The 26621-nt window shown below is 40.0% G+C and overlaps 1 protein-coding gene across 2 annotated transcripts in view; it reads right to left on the bottom strand.

The window, feature by feature from the left end:
- Positions 1–20645, bottom strand: part of LOC133073765 (phosphatidylinositol 4,5-bisphosphate 3-kinase catalytic subunit beta isoform) — a 184079-nt gene extending 163434 nt beyond the window's left edge. For both annotated transcript variants that reach the window (XM_061167699.1, XM_061167700.1), the window contains exon 1: positions 20438–20645. The gene's annotated coding sequence lies outside the window, so the exon portion shown is untranslated. The remainder of the gene's footprint in view (positions 1–20437) is intronic.
- Positions 20646–26621: the final 5976 nt, after the last annotated feature.

Below are 26621 nucleotides of genomic sequence, written 5' to 3' on the forward strand. Positions count from 1 at the left end.
TCACCACCATTATTCAACATAGTTCTGGAAGTTTTAGCTACAGCAATCAGAGAAGAGAAAGAAATAGAAGGAATCCAGATCGGAAAAGAAGAAGTAAAGTTCTCACTGTTTGCAGATGACGTGATACTATACATAGAAAACCCTAAAGATAGTATCAGAAAATTACTAGAGCTAATCAGTGAATTTAGCAAAGTTGCAGGATACAAAATCAATACACAGAAATCACTTGTATTTCTAACAGTGAAAAATCAGAAAGAGCAATTAAGGTATCGATCCCATTCACCACTGCAACAAAAAGAATTAAGTATATAGGAATAAACTTACCTAAGCAGACAAAAGAACTGTACACAGAAAATTATAAGAAACTGATGAAAGAAATCAAAGATGACATAAACAGATGAAGAGATAGCCCATGTTCCTGGGTAGGAAGAATCAATATTGTGAAAATGACTATACTACCAAGCACAATCTACAGATTCAATGTGATCCCTATCAAATTACCAATGGCATTTTCCACAGAACTAGAACAAAAAATTTCACAATTCATATGGGAACACAAAAGGCCCTGAAAAGCCAAAGCAGTCTTGAGAAAGAAGAATAGAGCTGGGGGAATCAAGATTCCTGACTTCATATTATACTACAAAGTTACAGTCATCAAGACCATATGGTACGGGCACAAAAACAGAAATATAGACCAATGGAACAAGATAGAAAACCCAGAAATAAACCCATGCACCTATGGGTACCTTATTTTTGACAAAGGAGCCAAGAATATAAATGGAGCAAAGACAGCCTCTTCAATAACTGGTGCTGGGAAAACTGGACAGCTACAAGCAAAACAATCAAATTAGAACACTTCCTAACAGCATACACAAAGATAAACTCAAATTGGATTAAGGACCTAAATGTAAGACCAGAAACTATAAAACTCTTAGAGGAAAACACAGGCATCACACTAGACGACATAAATCAAAGCAAGATTCTCTATGACCCACCTCCTAGAGTAACGTAAATTAAAAAAGTAAACAAGTGGGACCTGATTAAACTTAAAGGCTTTTGCACAGCAAAGGAAACACTAAGCAAGGTGAACAGACAACCCTTAGAACAGGAGAAAATAATAGCAAATGAAATAACTGCCAAAGGATTAATCTTCAAAATATACAAGCAGCTCATATAACTCAATACTAGGAAAACAAACAACAGAATCAAAAAGTGGGGAAAATACCTAAACAGACATTTCTCCAAAGAAGACATACAGATGGCTAACAAACACATGAAAAGATGCTCAACACTGCTTATTCTTAGAGAAATGCAAATCAAAACCACAATGAGATATCATCACACACCAGTCAGAACTGTCATCATAAAAAAGTCTACAAACAATAAATGCTGGAGAGGGTGTGGAGAAAAGGGAAGGCTCTTGCACTGTTGATGGGAATGTAAATTGATACAGCCACTACTGAAGACAGTATGAAGATTCCTTAAAAAACTAGGAATAAAACTGCCATATGACCCAGTAATCCCACTTCTAGGCATACACCCTGAGGAAACCAGGATTGAAAAAGACATATGTATCCCATTGTTCACTGCAGCACTATTTATAATAGCTAGAACATGGAAGCAACCTAGATGCCCATCAACAGATGAATGGATAAAGAAGCTGTGGTACATATACACAATGGACTGTTACTCAGCCATAAAAAGGAATGCATCTGAGTCAGTTCTGATGAGGTGGATGAACCCAGAACCTATTATACAGAGTGAAGTGAGTCAGAAAGAGAAAAAAAGACTGTATTCTAACACACATGTACAGAATCTAGAAAAATGTTTCTGAAGAATTTATTTACAGGGCAGCAAAGGAGAAACAGACATAGAGAATAGACTTATGGACACGGGGAGAGGGGAGGAGAGGTTGAGATGCATGGAAAGAGTAACATCGAAACTTACACTACCGTATGTAAAACAGATAGCCAACGGGAATTTGCTGTATGTTTCAGGAAACTCAAATAGGGGCTCTGTATCAACCTAGAGGGATGGGGTGGGAAGGGAGATGGGAGGAAGGTTCAAAAGGGAGGGGATATAAGTATACCTATGGCTGATTCATGTTGAGGTTTGGCAGAAAACAACAGGGTTCTGTAAAGTAATTATCCTTCAATAAAAAAATAAATTAGAAAAAAGAGAGTATTGTACAACACAGGGACTATATCAATACTTTATGACTCTAAATGGAGTATAATCTTTAAAACTTATGGATCACTATATTGTACACCTAAAATATGGTACAACTACCCTTTAAGAAAAAAAATTCATTTTTTAAAAATTAAATAAATAAATGTTAAAAACCAGAAGGTAGTAGTCTCCTTGGAGATTACTATTTACTTCTTAGTAACAACGGGCCTTTCTTCACTGAGTCATGAAATAGTACCAAGGATTCCTGAGTTTATTCACCCTACCTGACTTGAGTTTGAGTAAACTCCGGGAGTTGATGCAGGCCTGGCACGCTGCAGTCCATGGGGTCACAAAGAGTCGGACACGACTGAGCGACTGGACTGGACTGAACTGAACTGAGTAGATAATGTACCAGTATACAACTAAAACATGGTTAATACTGTAGAGCATTAAGCACACATAAAGTTCTCTACAAAATTAATCTTCTGGGGAAATCCCTGGTGGCCCAGTGGTTAAGACTCTAAGCTTTCACTGCCAACGGACTGGGTTCAACCCCTTGTCAGAGAACTAAGATCTCAAAAGATGCACTATATGGTGAAGCCAAATAAGTATATAAATAAACAAAAATAATCCTCTGAACACGATCTCAATCACACAGAGTTCCTATTTCCTGATTTTCAGTATTATTGTAAAGTATCCTTGGTGGAGAAGAGCTTTGCTACAGAGAGCATGAACTAATCTTTGCAGGCAACCATTAGTCTACTTAACCAAAATAGACACCCAGGTAAAATATCAATGCAGGGGGATTCCTGGTGGCTCAGTGGGAAGGAATCCACCTGCCAATGCAGGAGACATGGGTACAATCCTTGGTCTGGCAAGATCCCACATGGTGCAGAACAACTAAGTCCATGCACCACAACTACTGCAGCCAATGCGCTCAAGGGCCCGCATGACTCAACTACTGAGGCCACATGCCACAACTACAGAAGCCTGCACACCAACAGCAGGTACTTCACCACAAGAAAAGCCACTGCAATGAGAAGCCTGCGCACCGCAATGAAGAACAGCCCCCACTCACTGCCACTAGAGAAAGTCTGCTTGGAGCAACAAAGATCCAGCACAGCCAAAAAATAAAACAGATAAAGTGTTAAGCCAGCATGTATAGGAAGTAAAAAGTAAAAGGCATACTATCAATAGAAGGGTAGATAAACATGCTAACACACAAAACTAGTAATTAACTGAGCATAAGTTAAGATCATAACTTGTATTCAGTGATTCTATTTAACCACAGGATAAAATCATGGCTCACAGCCTTGTCGCGGCAAAGGGACTTGTGTAACTCAATGAAGCTATGAGCCATGCCAAGAAGGGCCACTCAAGATGGACGGGTCATAGTGGAGAGTTGTGAGAAAAGAGTTGTGGTGCACTGGAGGAGGAGATGGCAACCCACTCCAGTATTCTTGCCTGGAGAACCCCATGGACCGTATGAAAAAGCAAAAAGATAAGACACCAAAAAATGAGCCTTGGTAGATGTTCATTAAGCTGCTGGGGAAGAGCAGAGTGCAATTACCAATAGCTCTAGAAAGAATGTAGCTGCTTGGCCAAAGCAGAAATGATGCTCAGTTACGGATGTGTCTGCTAGTGAAAGTAATGTCCAGTGCTGTAAAGAACAGTATTACATAGGAATCTGGAACTTTAGGGCCATGAATCAAGGTCAATTGGATATGGTCAAGCAGGAGATGGCAAGAGTGAATACTGCTAATTTAGAAATCAGTGAACTAAAATGGACAAGAATGGGCAAATTTATTGTAACTCAGATGACTATTGTATCTACCACCATGAGTAAGAATCCCTTAGAAGAAATGACATAGCCCGCATAGTCAACAAAAGAATCTGAAATGCAGTACTTGGGTGCAACCTCAAAAATGACAGAATAATCTCAGTTCATTTCCAAGGCAAACCATTTAACATCACAGTAATCCAAATCTATACCCAAACCACTGGTGCCAAAGAAGTTGAAACTGACCACTTTTACATGGAGAAGGCAATGGCAACTTACTCCAGTACTCTTGCCTGGAAAATCCCATGGACAGAGGAGCCTGGGAGGCTACAGTCCATGGGGTCGTGAAGAGTAGGACATGACTGAGTGACTTCACTTTCACTTTTCACTTTCATGTATTGGAGAAGGAAATGGCAACCCACTCCAGTGTTCCTGCCTGGAGAATCGTAGGGACAGCGGAGCCTGGTGGGCTGCCATCTGTGGGGTTGCACAGAGTCAGACACAACGGAAGCGACTTAGCAGCAGCAGCAGAAAGACCTACAAGATGTTCTAGAACTAACACCAAAAACAGATGTCCTTTTCATCACAGGGGATTGGAATGCACAAACAGGAAGAGAAGAGATACCCAGAATAACAGGTGAATTTGGCCTGGAGTACAAAATGAAGGAGGGCAAAGGCCACTAGAGTTTTGTTAAGAGAACACATTGCTCACAGCAAACATCCTTTTCCAACAACACAAGAGACAAAGACTCTACAGATGGACATCACCAGAGTCAATATCAAAATCAGATTGATTATATTCTTTGCAGCCAAAGATGGAGAAGCTCTATACAGTCAGCCAGAGACTCTACACAAGCACTATCACCTGAAGCTGATCATAGCTCAGATCATAAGTTTCTTATTGTAAAAGTCAGATTTCAATTGAAGCAACTGGAGAAGACCACCAGGCCACTGAGGTATGACCTAAATCAAATTCCTTATGATTAGACAAGAGAGGTGAAGAAGAGATTCAAGGGATTAGATCTTGTAGACAGAGTACTCGAAGAACTATGGATGGAGGTTCATAACACTGTACAAGAGGCAGTGACCAAAACCATCCAAAATAAAAAGAAACACAAGAAGGCACAGTGGTTGTAAGAGGAGACTTTACAAATAGCTGAGGAAATAAGAGAAGCAAAAGGCAAAGGAGAAAGGGAAAGATACACCCAACTGGATGCAGAGTTCCAAAGAGTAACAAGGAGAAATAAGAAGCCCTTCTTAAATGAACTATGCAAAGAAATAGAGGAAAACAATAAAATGGGAAAGACTAGGGATCTCTTCAAGAAAACTGGAGATATCAAGGGAACATTTCATGCAAGCATGAATACAAAAATGGACAGAAATGGTAAGGACCTAACAGAAGCAGAAGAGATTAAGAGAAGGTGGCAAGAATACAGAGAAGAACTATACAAGAAAAGTCTTAATGGTCTAAATCATCCACAATGCTGCAGTCATTCACCAAGAGCCAGACATCCTGGAGTGTGAAGTCAAGTGGGCCTCAGGAAGCATTAGTATGAATAAAGTTAGTGGAGATGATGGAATTCCAGGTGAGCTATTTCAAATCAGAAAAGATGATGCTTTAAAGTGCTGCACTCTATATGTCATCAAATTTGGAAAGCTTAGCGATGGCCACAGGACTGGAAAAGGTCAGTTTTCATTCCAATCCCAAAGAAGGACAATGCCACAGAATGTTCCAACTACTGTACAATTGTGCTCATCTCACAGGCTAGCAAAATAATGCTCAAAATCCTCCAAACTAGGCTTCAACAGTACGTGAACCAAGAACTTCTGGGTGTACAAGCTGGGTTTAGAAATGGCTGAGGAGCCAGAGATCAAATTGCCAACATTTGTTGGGTCATAGAGAAAGCAAGGGAATTCCAGAAAAAAAGTCTACTTCTGCTTCATTAACTACACTAAAGGTTTTGACTGTGTGGATCACAACAAACTGGAAAATTCTTAAGAGATGGGAATACCAGACCACCTTACCTGTCTTCTGAGAAACCTGTATGCAGGTCAAGAAGCAACAGTTAGAACCTTACATGGAACAATGGACTAGTTCAAAATTGGAAAAGGAGTACGTCTAGGCTTTATATTGCCACCCTGCTTATTAAACTTCTATGCAGAATACATCATGCAAAATGCCAGCCTGACAGTATGGTACTGGCACAAAGACAGAAATATAGATCAATGGAACAGAATAGAAAGCCCAGAGATAAATCCACGAACCTATGGACACCTTATCTTTGACAAAGGAGGCAAGGATATACAATGGAAAAAAGACAACCTCTTTAACAAGTGGTGCTGGGAAAACTGGTCAACCACTTGTAAAAGAATGAAACTAGAACACTTTCTAACACCATACACAAAAATAAACTCAAAATGGATTAAAGATCTAAATGTAAGACCAGAAACTATAAAACTCCTAGAGGAGAACATAGGCAAAACACTCTCCGACATAAATCACAGCAAGATCCTCTATGACCCACCTCCCAGAATATTGGAAATAAAAGCAAAAATAAACAAATGGGACCTAATGAAACTTAAAAGCTTTTGCACTACAAAGGAAACTATAAGTAAGGTGAAAAGACAGCCCTCAGATTGGGAGAAAAGAATAGCAAATGAAGAAACAGACAAAGGATTAATCTCAAAAATATACAAGCAACTCCTGCAGCTCAATTCCAGAAAAATAAATGACCCAATCAAAAAATGGGCCAAAGAACTAAACAGACATTTCTCCAAAGAAGACATACAGATGGCTAACAAACACATGAAAAGATGCTCAACATCACTCATTATTAGAGAAATGCAAATCAAAACCACAATGAGGTACCATTACACGCCAGTCAGGATGGCTGCTATCCAAAAGTCTACAAGCAATAAATGCTGGAGAGGGTGTGGAGAAAAGGGAACCCTCTTACACTGTTGGTGGGAATGCAAACTAGTACAGCCGCTATGGAAAACAGTGTGGAGACTTCTTAAAAAACTGGAAATAGAACTGCCATATGACCCAGCAATCCCACTTCTGGGCATACACACTGAGGAAACCAGATCTGAAAGAGACACGTGCACCCCAATGTTCATCGCAGCACTGTTTATAATAGCCAGGACATGGAAGCAACCTAGATGCCCATCAGCAGATGAATGGATAAGGAAGCTGTGGTACATATACACCATGGAATATTACTCAGCCATTAAAAAGAATTCATTTGAACCAGTCCTAATGAGATGGATGAAGCTGGAGCCCCTTATACAGAGTGAAGTAAACCAGAAAGATAAAGAACATTACAGCATACTAACACATATATATGGAATTTAGAAAGATGGTAACGATAACCCTATATGCAAAACAGAAAAAGAGACACAGAAATACAAAACAGACTTTTGAACTTTGTGGGAGAATGTGAGGGTGGGATGTTTCAAAAGAACAGCATGTATACTATCTATGGTGAAACAGATCACCAGCCCAGGTGGGATGCATGAGACAAATGCTCGGGCCTGGTGCAGTGGGAAGACCCAGAGGAATCGGGTGGAGAGGGAGGTGGGAGGGGGGATCGGGATGGGGAATACGTGTAAATCTATGGCTGATTCATATCAATGTATGACAAAACCCACTGAAATGTTGTGAAGTAATTAGCCTCCAACTAATAAAAAATAAAATTAAATTAAATTAAAAAAAAAAAAAAATGCCAGCCTGCATGATGGAAACATGATTGCCGGGAGAAATATCAATAACCTCAGATATGCAGATGATAGTAACTGAAGAGAACTACAGAGCAAATTGATAAGGGTTAAAGAGGAGAGTGAAAAAGCTGGCTTAAAACTCAATATTCGGGGGACCTCCCTGGTGGTCCAGTGGCTAACACTCCTTGCTCCCAAAGCAAGCAGCCCGGGTTCAATCCCTGGTGGGGGAAACAGATACCACATGCCACAACTAACAACCAGTGCAGCCAAACAAATAAGTAAAAATAAATTAAAAAAAAAAAAAGTCTAACCACTAAAAAACAAAAACCTCAACACTAAAAAACTAAGATTACAGCATCCAGTTCCATCACTTCATGGCAAACAGAAGGGGAAAAAGTGAAAACAGTCATAGATTTTATTTTCTTGGGCTCCAAAATCACTGCAGATGGTGACTGCAGCCATGAAATTAAAAGACACTTGCTCCTTGATAGGAAAGCTATGACAAACCTTTCTTGTTCAGTCACTAAATCATGTCCAACTCTTTGAGACCTCATGGACTACGGCACACTAAGCTTACTTGTCCTTAACAACCTCTCAGAGTTTGCTCAAATACATGTCCATTGAGTCGGTGATGCAATTCAACCATCTTATTCTCTGCAGACCTCTTCTCTTGCCCGCAATCTTTCCCAGCATTAGGGTCTTTTCCAAAGAGTTGGCTCTTTGCATCAGGTGGCCAAAGTACTGGAGCTTCAGCTTCAGCATCAATCTTTCCAATGAATATTCAGGGTTGATTTCCTTTAGGATTGACTGGTTTGATCTCCTTGCTGTTGAAGAGACTCTCAGAAGTCTTCTCCAGCACCAGTTTGAAAGCATCAGTTCTGAGGCCTTCTTCATGGTCCAACTCTCACATCCATATGTAACTACTGGGAAAAAAACCACAGCTTTGACTATATGGACTTTTGTCAACAAAGTGATGTCTCTGCTTTTTAATATGCTGTCTAGGTTTGTAGAGATATCACTTTGCCAACAACATAATTATTATGGAATCTATAATATAGGATTTTCCTGTTCTAAATGTTTGCTTTCTATTTTGTAAAATAATAGTTTGGGAAATGTTAATAATGTTGAGGGCAAAATAGGTAACTAAAATAACCCTGGTGGTCACTGAGATAACTGCTAACAGAAAAAATTCAGACTTCTAAGAGAGAAAAGTGACCCCACCTACCCCAATTTGAGCCCACTAGAGCTTGTCTATGGGAAGAAGCATATTCAGTAAGATCTCAACTCTTCGGCAGTAAAGAAAATAATCACACAGATTTCCCTGGTGGCACAGTGGATGACAGTTCATCTGCTAATGAAGGGGACATGGGTTTGATCCCGGGTCCCGGAGGATTCTGCATGCCACATGGCAACTAAGTCCATGCACAGAAACCACTGAAGCCATTGAGCCCCAGAGCCTGGGCTCAGCAACAAAAAAAGGCAGCACAACGAGAAGCCTGTGTCCACAGCTACAGTAGCCCTGCTCACTACAACCAGAAAAAGACCATGCGGCAACTCAGCATAGCCAAAAAGAAATAAAGAAATAAAAAGAAAATCACCACAAATATCCCATGTGCAGATAGGATATGCTGTCGTAATGGCTTATAATGGCATCACAACCAAAAACTTGCCTGAAACAAGTTACCTGGGCTCCAGAGTTAGACAAAAAATCTCCACTCTGTCCTATGCACCTCCTTCTGTGTGTCCAGGTACTGCTAACGGCAAATGTAATGTGAATGCTCACATTCCTTTCTCATGTGAATATGAAGAGGGAAAAAAAAGGCCAAATAGTACCAATTCCTCTCAAACCATTTTTTTTTTTTTTACGTTAAGGGATTAAAAATTGTCTACTGCTTCATTTATTTAAAAATAAATTTATGTCTACCTTCCTCTATTCCCATTAATTTAGGATCAAGCTTAGTAATATGTTTTAATGAACCACCCAAACAAATGACCTAAAAAGACGAGGAGAAGAAAAATACTTTATATCTTCACATAAAAACTTGCTTAAGAGCCGTGAGTGAAGAACTTTCTGGGTGGCCAGTGGTTAAGGGTCCATGCTTCCAATGCAGGGGACGCAGGTTCAATGCCTGGTCTGAAGAACGAAGATCCTATATGCCACTCAGTGCAGCCAAAGGAGGAAAAAAAAAAAAAAAAGAGTACTGAATGAAAGAAAGTTAATGGTTAAATGACTAAAAAATTGCTTCCGGTATCCAAATACACAGGTACTGTCAAATCAAAGTGGTGATTATCATGCTAAAAAACAACACTTCAAACTTATAGTCTCTTCCAATCTTCCTCTGAAAAAAACAAAAAATAAAAAAATTATTAAGGTGATCAGTTATAAGCATAAATTCTATCCCAGTTTTCACTGCAACATTGTTTACAATAGCTAAGATATGGACACAACCTAAATGTCCATCAACAGATGAATGGATAAAGAAGAATGGTATACACAGAATGGATGACTGCTCTGCCATTAAAAACAGGAATGAAGTTTTGCCACTTGCAACAACATGGATGGATTCAGAAGGTATTGTGCTAGGTGAAATAAGTCAGACAGAGAAAGAAAAATACTGTATGATAATACTTATATGGGAATATAAAAATTAAAACAAACTAATGAATAAAAAAAAAAAAAGACTGATAGATATAGAGAACAAACTAGTGGTTACCAGTAGGGAGTGGGAAATGGGGAGGAGCAAGGTGGGGTAGGGGATTAAGAGATACAAACTACTACATATAAGATAAATAAGCTAGAAGGGTATATTGTACAAGACGGAATATTTTGTAATAACTATAAATGCCATATAATCTTTAAAAAATTTTCATCACTATGTTGTATACCTGAAACTTATATAACATTATAAATCAACTATTCCTCAATAAAAAAATAAATAAACTTTAAAATAAACAAGAACATAAATTCCAGAGTCATACAGATTCAGATTTGAAACCTGAGTCTCCCACTTAAAATCTGTATGCCACCTGGCATGTTAATTTCCCAAAGCTTCAGTTTTCTCTTCTCTTAAATAAGGATATCATTAGTACCTTCAAAACAAGTTTGTTATGAAGATAAACTGAATAATACACAAAGAGCACTTAGCATGACCTGACACATAGGTGTACATTTTACAACGTTAACTATGGTTATAGTTTAATTCTACATAGTAAATCACACAGTTTCTCTAATACACTATATTGAAGCCACAATTTTGAATGGCAAACGAACATAAAAGAAAACAGGTAACAATAGACAGAATACATGGAATTACAGAAATCACTGACTAAAAAGTAACTGCCTATACCTCAATGAGAAGACAGTGAATTCTTCACAAATTAAAGATAAAATAATTGTTGCTGGTTGGTATGGTATATATAGTTCTCATAACACACACACACACAGAGAAACATTCCTTTCCTGTAGGCAGAATGAGAATATAAACTCAGAAGCCTCTCAGTTAGTTAGGGGATATTTTAATAACTTAATATAATTTTATAATGGAATGGTAGGTGAAGTACATCGGTTTAAGACAACTAATGATTTCCAATGAAAATGGGAAATTTCCACCGCTATCAAGAGAACAAAAATTAAAGAATTATAATGGATCACAACGTTGTCCAAAACCAACAACTACCTTCTTCTGTGGATGTTTCCTTAGGCTCACAGAGCAAAAAACAAGTGCATTAAGAGAAACCCAGTTGGTTTTCCCCCAGGACATGCCTCCAGCGATTAACTACAATGAATCTCAATTGCAGGAATGACATCCAGAGAGCTAATGAATATGGAACCATAAAAAAGGCTGAGCCCGGAAGAATTGATGCTTTCAAACTGTGGTGCTGGAGAAGACTCTAGAGAATCCCCTCCACACCAAGATCAAACCAGTCAATCCTGAAGGAAATCAACCCTGAATATTCATTAGAAGGACTGACGCTAAAGCTAAAGCTCTAATACTTTGGCCACCTGATGCAAAGAGCTGACTCACTGGAAAAGACCCTGATACTAGGAAAGATTGAGGGCAAGAGAAGAAGAAGGTATGGCATCACCGACTCAAGGGACATGAGTTTGAGCAAACTCTGAGAGATAGTAAAGGACAGGGAAGCCTGATGTGCTATAGTTCATGGGGTCACAAAGAGTCGGACATGACTTAGAAACTGAACAACAACTTTTGAAATATATCACAACTACAGAAATAAGTTTTAAATAAATTTTTGTTCAGATAACACAAAGGCAGAAATTTGTAATGATTTATAAAGCCAGAGGAAAACATTCATTTTAATAGCATAATATCTAAATACAAGACCCACACTAAATCAGTACCTCAAGAATCAGTTCAGTTCAGATCAGTCGCTCAGCTATGTCTGACTCTTTGAGACTCCATGAACTGCAGCACGCCAGGCTTCCCTGTTCATCACCAACTCCTGGAGCTTACTCAAACTCACATCCATCGAGTTGACGCCATCCAACTATCTCAACCTCTATCGTCCCCTTCTCCTCCTGCCTTCAATCTTTTCCAGCATCAGGGATAAGCACTTTTAAATAATCTTATTTCAACTATTTAATAGAAATTAACTACTGTGTAACTAGATCTAACATGTCAGAGGCAGTAGGATAGCTGCCTGGCTACAAATACAAACATTTGTATTTCGAATAGCAAATCTTCAGTTTAATTCCTATGAAAATGGTTAGCAGGTTAAGTGATTAAATAAACATTAAAGAGAACTTCAAATCAAAGTAAATTTATAATTCTGACAATCTCCAGTACTCATTTAAATCACAAAAGCTCAATCATTTATGCTAGTAAAGTACAAATGTCTCAAAATGGAGTTTGGCCTCTTGTTGACAATCACCTCAAATTTCTTCCAGTGGCTCAGCAGGTAAGGAATTCATGGAATTCTGGTCTTCAAGGTCTAGTAAGCACTGTGGTTAAACCATCCAGTCAACAGGGAGTCATGTGGGGCAAAGCCTATAGATTATCCAACTCCTTTGTCCCCTCCCATATCTTCTTTACTTTGTAACTACCATTATTTCTAAATGGTACAAGAAGATAAACGTGAAATTGGTAAATGTTATAAATTAGTTATTAGAAATGCAAGGAAAAACTATGGTCAGGAATGTGGTTAAACTGCAGTTTAAATAAAGCTTCTGGATTATCCATGGATTTCTTTTAATCCACATAATCCTCTTCCTGAAGGCATGGATAATCAGGATCGCATTTCCACTGAAGGCAAATGAGCATTTGTCTGGTGGTCGCCCAAGTAGCCAGAGCAGCAAAAGACAAGCTACAGGGTCCAGGACGCGCCAGTCCCTCCAGGGTTTGCAGCAGGGGCTTGTGAACTGCTGGCCTGGGCTTTTACAATACCACAACACAGGGGACTGCCAGATTAACATCCTTTGTTTTGGCAATAGATACTCCCAATTAAAGGGGAAAGTGCTAATAACCTTAGCTGACCTACTTTAAATACTTAAGAAAATGAGGAACTATACATTCTTGATGAAGAAGTCTGGGAAAGATCCTATAGCCAGGACTTAGGGGAAGGATTTGTAAATTTTTTTGAGGAAATGAGGGCATTTCTAGATTACTGACTATTTTAGGCTGGAAACAAGAAAGCTACCTTTGCAAAACACTAAAGCTATAAAGATAGCACACTTTTCCCTCCAATCCTAGAAAAGTGGAATAGCTAAAACAACTAAATGCAGAATAAAATGGATAAGCTAGCAAAAAGTGACAATGTTAGACAGAGAGAAAAGGGAGAAAAGCTGAGACTTCATAACATAACCCTTCGCAAAATTAATCTCTACTTTACCCTAGCCTACCCTGCAATTGCAGTAAGTGGGAATTCTGGATTTATTGAAGGGAGATGAAAAGATATGTGATGTCATCTATTATGATATTATCACAGACTCAGCCACCAAATTTGTTAGATGTTCCCTACTGTAACTTGACATTATGGGATTTGCCTCATTTGACAGGTTCCAGAAGTTTTACAATAATTTTTTAAAAATTTAAAGCCTTTTGGGAAAGGAGTACGTCAAAGCTGTATGTTGTCACTCTGTTTCTTTAATTTATATGCAGAGTACATCATGCTGGGCTGGATGAAGCACAAGCTGGAATCAAGATTGCCAGTATAGACAACCTTGGATAGAAGAGAAGATGAACTAAATAGCCTCCTAATGAAGGTGAAAGACAGTGAAAAAACTGGCTTAAAACATTCAAAAAACAAAGATCATGGCATCCGGTCCCATAGCTTCATGACAAATAGATGTGAAAAAGTGGCAATAGTGCAGAAATGAAAAGATGCTTGCTCCTTGGAAGAAAAGCTCTGACCAACCTAGACAGCATATTAAAAAGTGGATACATCACTTTACCGACAAAGGTCCGTATAGTCAAAGCTACGGTTCTTACAGTAGTCACGTAGGGATATGAGAGCTGGACCATAAAGAAGGCTGAGCGCCGAAGAATTTATGCTTTCCAACAGTGGTGCTGGAGAAGACTCTTGAGACCCTTGGACTACAAGGAGATCAAACCAGTCAATCCTAAAGGAAATCAGTCCTGAATATTCATTGGAAGGTGAAGCTCCAATACTTTGGCTATCTAATGCAAAGAGCCAGCTAATTGGAAAAGACCCTGATGCTGAGAAAGATTGAGGGCAGGAAGAGAAGGGGTCGACAGAGGATGAAATAGTTGGATGGCATCACCGACTCAATGGATATGAGTTTGAGCAAACTTGGGGACACAGTGAAGGACAAGGAAGCCTGGCATGCTACAGTTCATGAGGTCGCAAAGAGTCACACATGACTTACAGACTGAACAACAAGAGAACATTCCTCCATCTACAAGGTTTAGTACTTTTTTCTAAAAGAATACCAACAATTAGGTTGATCAATTATCCACTTACTCCAAGTTCTAACCTTTTCTATCCATGAGAAATGTTCTGTTTAGAAAAAAAGAATAGTAAGTCCAAGTGTTAAAGAGGAAAGCAGTGGGCTTCCCTGGTGGTTCAGAGGTGAAGAATCTACCTGCTGATGCAGGAGAGAATGATTTGATCCCTAATCGAGGGAGATCTCATATGCCATGGTGCAGCTGAGCCCATGTGCCACAACTATTAAGCCTGTGCTCTAGAGCCTAGGAGCTGAGACCACTGAGCCAACATGCTGCAGCCACATGCCCTCAAGCCTGTGCTCCACAACAAGACAAGACACAGCAATGAGAAGCCCATGCCCCACAACTAGAAAGTAGCCCTCACTTGCAACTAGAGAAAAGCCCGTGCAGCAATGAAGACCCAGCATGGCCAAAAAATTAATTATTTTTTTTAATGAAGGGGCATTGACTGCAAAGGGGGTAACATGAGAGAATTCTTTGGGGTGTTGAAATTATTCTGTACACTGTTAGTGGTAGTTACAGAAATCTAGGCAGAAAAAGATTTTTTAAAAACTGATTGAAAAAAAAAGTAAAAGAAAGTAAAAACAATCTAGGTACATGTTAAAACTCATAGGACTGTACATGAAAATGTTTTTGCAAAATTAAAGTTCAATGTCATTCTCCTTTTAAAAATGTCCTCTTACTTGAAAAAAAAAAAAGTCCTCTTACTTAAAAAAAAAAAAATCTAGTAACTCAGAAAAAGAAAGGTCTAAATCAGACATATGCAATCTGCAGTATCAGAGCAACTGGTAGGTAACACACTATACACACCCAACCATATATCTAATTCCTTTCATTTTTCCTCTTGAAACTAGAAGCTTGTGACTCAGGATTATTTAATCTGGAGATAATAACATAAAGGCTACCATGATACATGAGAGAACAACTTTAAAAGGAAGTACAGGTACTTCCCTGTTGGTCCAGTGGCTAAGATTCTGTGCTCCCAACGCAGGGGTCTAGGGTTCAATCCCTGGTCAGGGAATTAGATCCCACATGCCTGAACTAAGTTTGCATGCTTCAGTAAAAGGTCCCACATGTCACAACTAAGAACCGGCACAGACAAATAAAAATATAATTTAAAAAAAAAAAAAAGGAAGTACACCAGTTTAGAGTCACTTTAAAGGGTAAAGCTGGACGGAGTGGCTGGAAAATCCAGAGAGTCAGACCTTGATTATGAGAAGTAGAAAGGCCTCTTCAAGAAAGAATTAGTATCCTCTCACAAAAGGTGTCCCAGACTACCAAAGATACATAGACATTTCTTAGAAAAATAGCCCATACAAATCAGGGAATGCAGAGAAGTCAGAGGGGAAAATAATCCAAAGTATCAAAGTTTGGAGATGAAGGTGAGAAGGTAAAAGGAGTAAGAAGGGAATTTGTCCCACCCAAGCCTGAAAATCTATAATGCTCTCCTCTATCTTCTTTTTCTTTTTCTCTTCTACTAAATGTTCAATATTATTCCTCTTGTCTAGGATTTCCTTCTCCAATATATCTTTTTCCTATTATCTACTCTGACAATGGAATTCTACACTTTGATTTTTCCATACCCTTCTTTCTTCACAAACCTGGTAGACAGTCTTAAGGGCTTCAGTCTCAGGCAGGGGGAAAATCCTAAATTATTACTATTTGCCTCTTTCTACAACATGACAATGCTTGCAAGTGAGCAGTTAACAGAAGACAAATGATAGAGATTTATCTCCAAGATATGCTAGGATACAACTGAATCAAATGGTTCAGAGGAAACACATAAATGCACACAAGCAGGGTAGGGGGAGTCTCACATTCAAAAAATATAATCAACTGAAACAAAAATGCCTGTTCTCTAAAAATTCCAACTGCTACCCTATACAATTTGGTATGCAACACTGGATTAAAGTACCACATTTTACAGAACCAGTTCCCTCCAGTCAAGACCAAAATTTAATGCTTCTAAAGAACAAAACAAGGCTGAAAAGCTTGCTTGGTTTCTTATTCACAAAAATACTAATGATCCAGTATACAATGGACAAAATCCACATTTGTTCTTGCTATCAATGGCTTAAGGTCTAAATGCTTAGTCTTTTCAGGAGGTGCAGTACCTTAATAATGACTGAGAGAGGAAGGATAACTAATAGCATAAGGATACCTAGAATAGAATTCTAAGCCCTGTGATTACTTCCTCATTTGCACAAACCTGGGACCAAAAAAAAAAAAAAAAAAGATCGTGTGTTCAAAACATGTTATACTTTGAATTATATGTATTTTATTCATACATTCATCCATTCAATAATAGTTAAATTTTCCAGAGACTGTTCTGCTTACTGAGAAAACCTCAGGGAAGAAAAATCAGAGGGCATATAATATGTTGGAGAGAAAAGACCACAAACAAATGAACAAGGAAATAAACAAGATTAGTTGTTAACATAGGCGAAGAGTTTGGGTTTACTTTTTAGTGTAATAAGTCACTGGAGCAGGAAAGTAAGTAAAGTTCACCCTGACTGCTGTCTGCAAATGGGACTGTAGGAGAACAAGGTCAGGGGCAAGGAGACCAGTTAGGAAGCCACTACCCAGGAAGAACTAGAGTGGTGGCAATAAAAACAAACATGGACTTCACTGGTGGCCCAGTGGATGACAGTCTGCCTGGCAACACAGAGGACACGTGTTAGACTTCTGGTCCGGGAGGATTCCACATGCCATGGAGCAGCTGGGTCTGAGCTACAACTACTGAGCCCGAACTCTGGAGTCTGTGTGCGGCAACTACTGAAGCCCATGTACCTAGAGCCCATGCTCCACAAGAGAAGCCACCATAATAAGAAGGCTGAGCACCACAACAAAGACAAGCCCCCGCTCACCGCAACTAGAGCAAAGCCCAAACAAAGCAATGAAGATCCAGTGCAGCCAAAAATAAATTAATAAAAATAAATAGAGTTGGCTTCATTTTTTAAAAATAAATAAAAATAAAATAAATATATCTTGGAGGCAAAATCAACAGGGTTTGCTGAGGGACTGATTGTTCTGGGTGGTGGAGGAGCAGTAAGGCAAAGTGATGAATTAAGGATGACCACAATTCAATAAAAAAAATAAATTTTTAAAAAATTTAAAAAAAACAGGATGACCACCAGGGTGGTCCAGTGGTTAAGAATCTGCCTTCCAATTCAGGAGATGCAGGTTCAGGGAACAAAGATTCCACATGTTTCAGGGCAACTAAATCAGCATGCCGCAACTAGAGAGCTGCAACTAGAGAAGCCTTTGAGCCACAATGACGACTCAGGGCAGCCAAAATTTAAGAAAGAAAAGAAAGAATGACCACCAGATTTTTCACTTAAGTAGATGGAAGAGGAGACAGACAAGTGCTCTTATGAAATCCAGACTGCTGGAGAAGGAATAGATTAAAGAATGAAAATCAAGAGCTCCACTTTGAACATGTCAAATTTAATATAGACAAATGGAGTGTAGATATATAGGCAGGTAGAAGAAATTGAAGGTCAGGGCTGGAGATAAAAATCTGAAGAGTCCACAGCACAGTGGTAGTATTTAAACCACCAGACAGGATGAGATCACCCAGAGAGAACACAGGTGGAAAAAAGAGAGAGATGGCCTTGGATGCCCTGAGGCATTAGGATATTCAGAATTCAGTAAGAGAAGAAAAAGTCAACAGAAGAGATAAAGAGAAAGAAAACCATAAAAGTGTAGTACCCTAAAGATTCCTTTATATAATGATTCTCTAACGAACCACAACCCTCCCAACTCCTGGCCACAGAGACTCTCAAATTCCATAAACAAAAAAAATGAGGCCCAAGAAAACAGGTGGCATCCCAAAGTCCCAGCTATTTGGGACCCAGAACCAGTCTTCCCTGGTGGCTCAGTTGTAAAGAATCTGCCTATCAATGTCTGCCATTGGTTCAATCCCTGGGTTGGGAAGATACCCTGGAGAAAGAAATGGCAACCTACTCTAGTATTTTTACCCAGAAAATCCCAGGGACAGAGGAGCCTGGCGGGCTACAGTCCAAGGGGTCATAAAGAGTCAACTTAGCAACTAAACAATAATCAGCCCTAAGAACCAAGATGTGACTTTCGACCCAGCCTTTTCTCAGTGACTAGTAGTGCTTTTACTGTTCCGTTCACCAGTGAAACAGGGAAGGTCTTAATTTAGGAAGAACAACAATTAGACTACAAGGAAGTACATAATTTAGATTACAAGGTTAATTTTAATTTTTTTCTATATATTATGTTTACAGTCACAAAGCAAGTTGGATCAAAAACCTTTCCGGACGAGTCTCTAAGAAAAGTAGGAAATACAGACAAGAAGTGCAAAATGGAAATAAATCAAAACCCAAATCAATTTTCTCCACCTCTAAAAAACTCTCCGAAGGCAGAAGACCCTCAATAGGATGGGAATCAGAGATTGTACAACAAAGTTTTCGGTTTCAGCCTTTTTGCTTTGGTGAATACAATTTCAGTTCTAAAGTTTAAGATTTTAACTTTGTTCCACACTTGCCTTCTGAAACTAAGTTAAAATCTTTATCCTGACCACCCTCTACTATTCTACATTATCATGACTTAAGCAGTTCTGCTTTTACCATAAAAATCTTAAGTGTAACCTAAAAATCCCCAAATGATTAATGAACTGCTGAGAATTCTGACTCGTTGGCGATGATTTTATTAGGACTCATATTTTCAAACATCCATTCAGTGCTCCAAAATAAGTACTCATCTAATTTAATTATGATGACTTCACCAGACAGTAACACTGCCCACAATGATGTTTACAAAACCACTTGTCACTCCCTTCGTGTATGTAGCAATGCAGAAAAAGGAGTCTGTTTCCATATTCTTCTGTTTATACTCTGTAACAAGTGACAGAGTTTAAGTGGCACTTAAGATTTTAAACAGCAAAGCACTTCAAGTTTAATGCGTCCCACCGTCTTGCATCCGAAGAGAAGAGTAAATTCGCTCAATTTTATTTCAGCAGCAATTCCCATTCAGTACCTGAGACAGGTATTCCAAGAAAGCCTTCGCAAAAAAAAAAAAAAAAAAAAAGAGAGAGAGAGACTCCACGATCTTGGCTACTATTAAGATAACAGGCTCCAATATTAAGCAACTTCAGTGGAGGTTACTGCAGCATCAAAGCACTTCGAAAATAAGCGTGCCCCCCAAAAGTACACCAGCAACCAGGTATCAGGAACAGTTAACAAGATAAGATGTTTCAGCAGAGTTACTCCTGATAGCTACCCACTGATCCAGCACTTGCTGTTCGGTCACGCACATCATCCTGTGCTAGCTTCACAACAACCCAGGTGAAGTACGTGTAATTATTCCCACCAACAAATCCGGATACTCAGACCCAAGGCCCCAGGACTGGTCACCAGCGGCTCTGGGATCTGAAAACACGACCCTATCCCAACAATCCAGGATCCCCGCCCCTAAAATACACTGCGCAAAAAGGTATCTGAGAGTCGGCAGCTCGCGGGTGTCCGCAGAGACGCAGCGGGAGAGGACGCCGCCTCTCCGCAGACGCCCCTCAGCAAAGCGACTCAAATCGCCGGCAGCCCGGGGCGCCCGGCCCCGTCCCTGCCGCCCGGAGGCCGGGGAGCGCCGCTCACCTAGGAAAGCCCGGGAGGCCGCAGGCGAGCCAGGCGCCCCCACGGGCCGGCGGGCGGGCATCCTCGGCGCCAGCAGGAAGCGTGGCGCGGGCACCCCATTCGCCGGCGCCGCAGGCTGTGGCGGGCAAGAGCGCGCCCGCCGCCCGCGCGGGAGCACCTCAGAGGCCCGCCGCGACCGCGCCGCGCCTCAGCCGTGCCGCATCCGGGTCCCGCGCCGCTGCACTCACCTGCTCAGCGCTCCGCCGCCGCCGCCGGCCGCTCTCAGCTCCCGGTGCGCGGTCAGCAGACCAGGCCGCCGCAACATTCCAGCTGCGGCGCCCCCATCCCAGTCTCTCTCAATCGCCGACCGCCTGACCCGCGCGGCGCTACACCAGCCCGCCGCCCACTGCCATGGCAAAGCTCCGCCGCTGCCGTACCGACCGACGGAGCACGCGCGCGCCGCCGCTGTGCCCGCGCGCGCGCGCGCTCGCCTCCCCGCCCCACCTCCCAGCAGCCCTCGCCCCGCCCCGCGCGCCGCTCTGGCCAATCCCCGATCTGCGGTCCGGGCCCTGCCGCGCCGGTCCCAGCTGGGAGGGGAGTTAGGCGGAACCCGCGCTTCTTTCTCCACCACTGCCCGCCCTGCGGCGGTGATGCTGTGTGGCAGTTCTGTTTGCAGCTCCGGGAGGATTCGGGATCGGGAATTCCCAGCAAGCTACTTTCTGGAGAGACCCACACCTCCCTCGACCCTCACAGCCGCCTCCGAGAGAGTCCTCTGTTCCTACGTTTACTTGCCGGCTTTCTCTTCTCAATCGCTGTCCCCAGTTCCGCGACTTTGAACCGATTGCTAGGTTCCTGGGTACGCACTTTGCTTTTCCTTCTCCGGCTCTGTCACTGCTGTTCTACGGGTGGGGCTGTTAGGTCGGCCTCCCAGCCGCTGACCCTTCAATCCCTGAATTGGCCATCAAAGCCAAAAAGTTCAGCCTTTCAAGCCCAAGATTCTTTTTCTGTGTGCTTATTTTTTGCGATAACAACCAGCGTTTATCTGCAGAGCCTTACAGTTTACCCAGCTCTGTTCGCATACCTTATCTCCTGTTATCTTTTGACCTCAACTGGGAAATTTCATGGTTCTCTTTCTTAGTGGCTCAGTTGAATTTCTCTTAATGAAAACCAAAATTTTAGCTTACTGTTAAGGTACTCTGTTGTAAAGTTGTGTAATAGCTCAGGTAAACAGTACAGTAGTTTGGGATGAAATCTCAAGTAAACGTAATATAAAGCAAAGGTGACATACAAGCCAGTGATAAAAGAATGGTTTATTTGATCAGTGATCCTGATTTAATTTCTTCATAAGTAGTCAAATCTAGAGCCTTGCCATATTCAAAACTTAGGTTCCAGAAGAGATAGACATAAAAATATACAGAACAGACAAAAGAAATTTTTTAAAGAATAGTAATATAACTATAGTGAGGGGAAACGTTAAGACGGGAAGCCCAGACTCATTCCCCCCCCCCAAAAAAATACATAAATACTTTGCAAGTTTTGCATGACATCACACTAAGACAAGTTTTTTATAAAAGAAATAAATAGATGGAGTAGAACTGCACCAAACATGGCAAACACACTATATCTCTAACATAGGTGAGTCACTCTAAGTGGATAGGCTACCCATTCCTGTGTTCTTGGGCTTATCTTGTGGCTCAACTGGTAAGGAATCCGCCTGCAACGCTGGGAGACCTGGGTTCGATCCCTTGTTTGGGAAGATCACTGGAGAAGGGAAAGGCTGAGTGACTTTGAATAAAAGAAAATTTGGCTTTTTAAAAGTCCACTTGAAGTGAAGTGAAGTGAAAGTTTCTCAGTCGTGTCTGACTCTTTGCAACCCCATGGACTATACAGCCCATGAAATTCTCTAGGCCAGAATACTGGACTGGGTAGCCTTTCTCGTCTGCAGGAGATCTTCCCAACCCAGGGATCAAACCAGGGTCTCCTGCATCTCAGGCAGATTCTTTACCAACTGAGCTATCAGGGAAGTGTTTTTATAATACAGGCAACAAGTATAAACAGGCAAGTAATGGATGAGAAGATCCGAATGATTCATTAAAAAGATGCTTATTGAAAAAAAAAATGCTTATTTTACTAATATTCGTGGTAAAGCAAATTGAAACAGTAATCCATTTTTCACTCATTAGATTGGCCAACATTAACAAGACCAATCAATAATACTTGGAGAAACAAGCTCTGATGGGAGTGTAAATTGCCACAAACTTTCTAGGAGTAATCTATTGAAATTTAAATACATAATACTTATTCAAGGACCAAGAAATACATTAACTCCACCCTATTGAAAAATTAAGGAAAATACTAGTTGCAAGGATGGATCCAAGGATGCTATGGCAGGTTGAATGTTGACCTTCCAAAAAATGTGTCCACAGGAACCTGGAAGATGTAATTAAGGAGTGAAGGATCTTGAAATGAGATCATCCAAATTTGGAGTGGGTCCTAAATTCAATGACAGTCATCCTTTCAAGAGAAAGAGAAAGATTTGAGATAGAGACACAGAGTTAAAGGGGATATAAAGAATGAGGTAGAATTGGAGTAACGCACATAGAAGCTAAAGAATGCCAAGGATTGCAGGCATCTTCCAGAAGCTAGAAGACCACAGAACAGATCCTCAGAGCTAACATCTTGATTTCAGACTTTGGAACTCCAAAAACTGGAGCGAATAAATCTCTGTTGTTTTAAGCCACCCAGTTTGTGGTAATTGTTAAAGTTGCCAAAGGAAATTAATACAGATGCTTATTGTGTTACTTGAATTGCAAAAGAAACACAAACTAAGAACAATGTGATTGTCCACAGGTAGTGGAATACATGAACCAATTGTACTGTCTCCCTTCTATGCAATATTATCAGCATTGAAAATAAGTTACACCTATCTATATTGACCCAGAGGGATGCCCATGATATATGCTAAAGTGGAAAATGCAAACTGAAGAGTGATAAAGAATGCTATGATCCTATTAGTATATTGCTGACCATTTATAGATATATTCATGTGGCCATCGTAAAAGGGGTGGAAAACTTTAGACTAAGCTGATCACATTGGATAGTTCAGAGGACTGAAGAAGAGGGGTTAGGTGGGAGGAAGTTATCTTTTCCTTTAAAGATATTTGATATCTTACTGTTAAAACCATTGTATGTTTTATCTTATTCCTTTAATAAGTAGAGCTTTAAAGGAAAAAAGCAACTTGTGTCTAGTTTTTAAACCATGATTAAAGTTGTGAACCTAAAGAAAAGGTTCTCTCCAGTTTTTAGAAGATTCAAATGTTCTACATGACCCCCACTTCCCCACTACTGAGTATTGAGTTATATGTTCAGTTTATGATCTTTTGGTGTTTTGGGAAGTGTTTCACCCATATTTTCCTTCTTCTTGCTTATGAGTACTTCCTTACTTCTGGGTATTTCTTAGGCTCACAAAAATTCATTTTTCTTTTTAAAATTTGAGTGCTTTTCATTTTATAATACAACGGAACTTTATACATTTTATAATGTACAACAGAACACACAGTAGAAGTCTCGGCTATGAATCTCTCTTCACATACAACCAAAGTTGTCAGTTTCTTGAGCATCTTTCTGAACGTATTATATGAATATATAACCAAGTACAGGTATACTTCCCCATTTTTTCACACCTGTGGAAGTGTTTGATTCATGCTTGTTTTTTTTTTTTTCACATAATATCTAGCAGGTTGTTTCATATCAGTGCTTATAGAGTTTATGTATTCTTTTACAATTTTACTGCTATATAGAATACAAAAAAAAACTGCCCACATCATAAAATTTTCACAGACAGAACACACCTGTATAACAACTTCTCAAAAATAGAGAGCATGACAAAATATCTCAGAACACACTGTGATCCCTTTCAGTCACTGCCTTTCTCCCGGGGTAACTACAGTCCCAGCTTCTATCACTGCTGCTGCTGCTATCACTAGAGATTCCTATTTCCTGTTTTTGAACTTTAATTAAATAGATTCATACAGTGTGTGCTTCTTTTGAGTTTGGCTTCTTTTGCTCTACATTTCCTCTACATTGTTTTGATATTCATACACTACTGCATGTAACTGTATTTTGCTGATTTTCATTGTATCTGCATTCTATTTTCTTGTTGTGTAATGTTCCATTGTAAGGATATATGCTATATTTAAATGGTCCCTTATTGATGGATATTTTTAGACTATTTCCAGTCTTTTGATGTACAAATAATGCTGTAATGAACAACCTTGAATCTATATCATTTTGTGCATATGCAAGTGTAACTACAGTAAAAATCCCTAGAAGTAGAATTATTGGGTCAATAGGTATCAGTATTTGTAATTTTGAAAGATATTGCCAAATTGCCCTGTCTGTGAAATGTACCCTTTACATTCCCACCAGCAGGATATCTGAGAATTAATTTTCTTAGAATTTTAGAGCTTGGAGCTTGGGGAACTCAGAAATTATATTGTGTACCGTACTCATCTTACACAGAGAGAAATCTAAGCCCTTTGAGGTGAAAAGACTTACACAGAGCCCTAAAATAAGTTACTTATCCCCAAATTCTGAAGGAGGAGACCTGGATGCTGGTCTCGCATATCAGAGAGAGCCGACAAAGCCACAAACATCCTGTCCTGCCCACAGCGCCTGGCATGCTGCCCCTCTCTCCCCTCCTCTTCCCCAACTGCCTTCAAAGACCACTTCAAAAAGACCTAGCCTTCCCCCACAAATACACACACACTCACCAGGGCCGCCAGCCATGGGAGGAAGGGGACATAAAGTGAAAGGGAGTGGAGGACAGAGAGGACTCTGGGGAACCAGACCCCACATGCTTCCAGAAAGCAGAGTAAGAGCTATATAAGACTTTGAATGGAAATTCAATAAAATAGTTACACCCGTGAGCACACACATACACATACACAGGTCATAACTGAATTATATGATAGTATACAACTGCAAAAATAATGAAGCATTTCTATATGAACTGATCAAGAACAATCTCTAAAATACTATTTTATGAAGTAGGCAAGATGCAGAACAGTAAGTCTGCAACTATTTGTATATGCATAGATTATTATCAGAAAGACACAAGAAACTAACAGTGGTTGCCTTGGAAAAGGAGAACTAGAGATTGAGAAACAAGAGTGGAAGGGAGAATTAGTTTTTATGGTTATTATGTTTTATGCTCTTTGAAATTTTTATCATGCTCACATATAACCTATTGTGTAGTTAGAAATAGACATATATATATATATATATATATATATGAAGAAATCATATAAAAGAGATATAATTTAGCCAGAGATATGTCTATCACTGAGGAAGGAGAGACAAAAAACAAGAAAGGAAGGGGTGGACCCTAGTAAGGGAGCATGTGAGGCAATGAGGGCACTAGAAGGACAGGAAGTAGACTCAGGGACCAGCCTCACAAATCAAGAAGTCTGATCACACTGTATTTTAAGTGCAATTTGTCTTCAACTCTATTAACTTGCTTTCCTTGTGGCTCAGCTGGTAAAGAATCTGCATGCAGTGCAGGATACCTGGGTTCAATCCCTGGATTGGGAAGATCCCCTGGAGAAGGGAAAGGCTACCCACTCCAGTATTGTGGCCTGGAGAATTCCATGGACTGTATAGTCCATGGTCTCGCAAAGAGTCGGACATGACTGAGGGACTTTCATCATCTATTAACTTGCAAGTCTAGAATGGTGCTGTTCGGTAAAGAAACATAAGTTGAATGTTGAAAAAAAATAAATCAGGCACTTCTAAAACCAATTAGCTCTGGTATGCAGAGTTAACTAGATCAAAGATTGTAGCTCTGATTCCCAAGAGGTTTGGGTGTGACTCTGCCTTGTGGAATGTCAGTTATTTATCAACAAAGGCTCTACCCTGTTTTTTGTTGTGGACAAGCCACTTGAAACTGCAGTTTAACCTGTTTTTTTAAATAAGGATGTAATGTAATTAACGTTTTAAATAATCTGCTAACTTAAACAACTGGAATCCAGAATTTTCAGGCCCATTAAGGAGGAGTCAGAAGCAGAAATGCCTCAAACAGCCTAGGGGCCTGCTTACATTTTCACCCTGATAAATCCATTACTGAAATTTTATTGGAGAGCCTATATTCAGATCCTTTGACAGCACTCAGGACCTAGTATCTGCACAACAAAGCCCAAATTTCAAAGGGAATTTCTTTAGCTAAAAAGATGAGCTTCATCAGAGACTTTTTTTCAAGTAGACTGCAAACCAAAGAGTTGACTTTACTTACTGCTTCTTAATCAAGTCTTTATTTCAAAATGTAAGTAGAGGAGATGGTTTGACTTTTTGCAGCAACTTTGATACTTCAGTCAAGCCCAGCTCACAGGTGTAGAGTAGTCTGGAAATACTTATGCAAGTGAATGGGGAAGCTAG

This window comes from Dama dama, chromosome 19, assembly GCF_033118175.1.
Source record: "Dama dama isolate Ldn47 chromosome 19, ASM3311817v1, whole genome shotgun sequence".
In the NCBI taxonomy this organism is placed as follows: Eukaryota; Metazoa; Chordata; class Mammalia; order Artiodactyla; family Cervidae; genus Dama; species Dama dama.